The sequence below is a fragment of the Macaca thibetana genome, chromosome 5, assembly GCF_024542745.1.
Source record: "Macaca thibetana thibetana isolate TM-01 chromosome 5, ASM2454274v1, whole genome shotgun sequence".
In the NCBI taxonomy this organism is placed as follows: Eukaryota; Metazoa; Chordata; class Mammalia; order Primates; family Cercopithecidae; genus Macaca; species Macaca thibetana.
This window is the reverse complement of record NC_065582.1, coordinates 88,918,248-88,920,590: the sequence shown is the minus strand read 5'-3', so window position 1 is coordinate 88,920,590 and position 2,343 is coordinate 88,918,248. Positions and strand designations below refer to the sequence as shown.

The 2,343-nt window shown below is 37.2% G+C and overlaps 1 pseudogene; it reads right to left on the bottom strand.

Annotated features, from left to right (window-relative positions):
- Window positions 1–580: 580 nt before the first annotated feature.
- Window positions 581–1,154, bottom strand: LOC126955218 (dynein light chain 1, cytoplasmic-like; annotated as a pseudogene).
- Window positions 1,155–2,343: the final 1,189 nt, after the last annotated feature.

Here is a 2,343-nt window from a genome sequence, read left to right as displayed (position 1 = left end):
GAAGCACATCTGTTTGGAGGTATTTGAGAAAGGGAGCTGGGTACACAGTACAGCATGTACTACACTTAAGACTCCCGAAGGAAGCTGCCTGATTTCTTGGAGGTGAACTTTCTGGTGTGGCCACATTCTCAGTGACTTGAGATAGACTAATTGTAAACCTAAATTGTAAATAGATGGCTTTTAATGATCTGAACAGAGCTAGGGTTTTAATTGCAGGTTGTCACCCTGTGATTTTCTTGTATAAGAGACATAAACTTAGCCAGGAACTCGTAGTTCTTTGAATTTAAATAGGATAATTTTCCTATAATCATGCTTTATTATAAAGCATCTTCTAGGCTTCAGTCTATACAATCTTGCTCTAGTAAGCAATATCAAATTATGCTACATATGTGTTATTGGTAAAATCCATTTGAATTGTGATTCAAATATGGCAATATTTTTATTATTACTACAGGCTGTTATTTGACATGTGATAAAACAGAGTTAAACTGCTGGCGAATGGCTGACAGAAATTACCCCAATGACAGCATATTATCTGAATTAACTTTTTGGATTCTTAGCTCAGTGCCCAAACTTACTACAAGAAAGTACTGATGCAGTGTTTTACATTTTTTTCTTTCATATCTGTAAAAGATTTGTTTTTTAAAGTAATGGATTTTGAGGGAAAAAAACATGGAACAGAAGTATGGAATACAAATATAAGTGTGTTGCTAATTATCTTATAACCACAATAAACGAATACAGAGAATGCCCTGTACAAAACACAATAAAGTTTCAAAGATTGAGGTGTTCCTTAGCAAGGCTGACAATTTTAGTCTCTGGTATTTGTAATTTAGGCTGCAGTCCTCATTTCTGGATGAATCACTCTATGTGCGGCACAGTCTATGCCTTTAATCAGATTTGAACAGAAGAATGCCCCTTTGGCCCAGGTAGAAGTAGACGAAGTGTTTGGTTTCATGTGTCAGGCAACTACCAAAGTTCCTCCCCATGATGCAATGTCAGATGGGATTGTACTTCTTGTCAAACTGCTTCTTGATATGGGCTGAAAAAGTCTTTTTAATGTTCTCCAATGCCTGTGTAGCTCACACCACTAAGCCCTGCTGCATCTCTTCCAATGTGACTGCATTTTTGATCACAGCTTTTCAATTTCACATGATTACTGTGGAGCAGAGACTGGCCAACTGGAATAGTCTCCTTGGGAAGGTGCTAGCACGGCTCAGGCCCTGTGAGAGCTACGGTCACTACAGGAGCCATGGTACATCTAACACATTTTATATTCTTAATGAGACTCTGTATCTAGTCATGTTCTTTCTGTGCCTAAGAGAGCATAGAAAGTCCTTCTCATGCTCTTTCCCCACTAAATTTTCTCAAGGAAGCAGGAGAGCACATTTGCATGTACCAGCATTGGAACCACTGTACCAGTTTACTTATCTTGAACAAGTGGCTTAACCTTTCAGAGTTCCAGTTTCTCCAGCTGTGCAATAACTACTACCTCATAGTGTTGGTTTGAGGATGGATTAGCTAATGTTTAAAAAACACATAGCACAATCCTTCACATGAAGTAATGAAACTGAAGGTAGTTATGTTAAAGTTGTCAGGCATGAGAAAATGAGAAAATAATCACTTTCTGTCAGAGACGGACTTACAGTGAAGCAAATGCAGTTTAAATTTTAATGAAGTTTAAGGGCCCTTTGCAAGTAAGTATACTCAAAATAAGATATTTTAACAACAATTGGCTAGGATGACTCTTCCCATTTGATTTCATCTCCATCACATTTGCCTTTGTTTCAACTGGTATTGGAGGGCTGTAGGCATTCTTGGCTTTCAGTTGTGGGAAAGTTGAGTTGGGAATATGTTTAGTTTGGGCTTATAAGATATATTTGACTTACATTTCTACACACAGTTGGGTTACTTCTAGCTGTCTTGGTGTTGGAATGGATTCTAGAAAACCTCTGACTGCCCACTATGCTATGTGCAGATGCAAAGGCGAAAGGTGTGGCCAAATAGTTGGACGTGTGCACAGTATCCAGCTTCAGAAGAATGTGGTGGTAGAGGAGGAAATGGTTTGCTATGTTCCTTAGATGCACCTAGTGGAAAATTCTTCTGAACCTTAGAGCTCACATGTGAAAGAAACTTGGATGGAAGTGTTTCTAATATTTGACCACAATCCTGAAACTTTACGTGAAGTTACCAATAATGTGGTGTGAAACTGAAAGATACTATATTCTAAACTATTGATAAAATAAATTTTAACATATTGATAAAATAAATCTATTTTAAACTATTGATAAAATAAATTTCAAAGATGCACTGAAGTCCTATTCTATAATAGGTATTATGAAA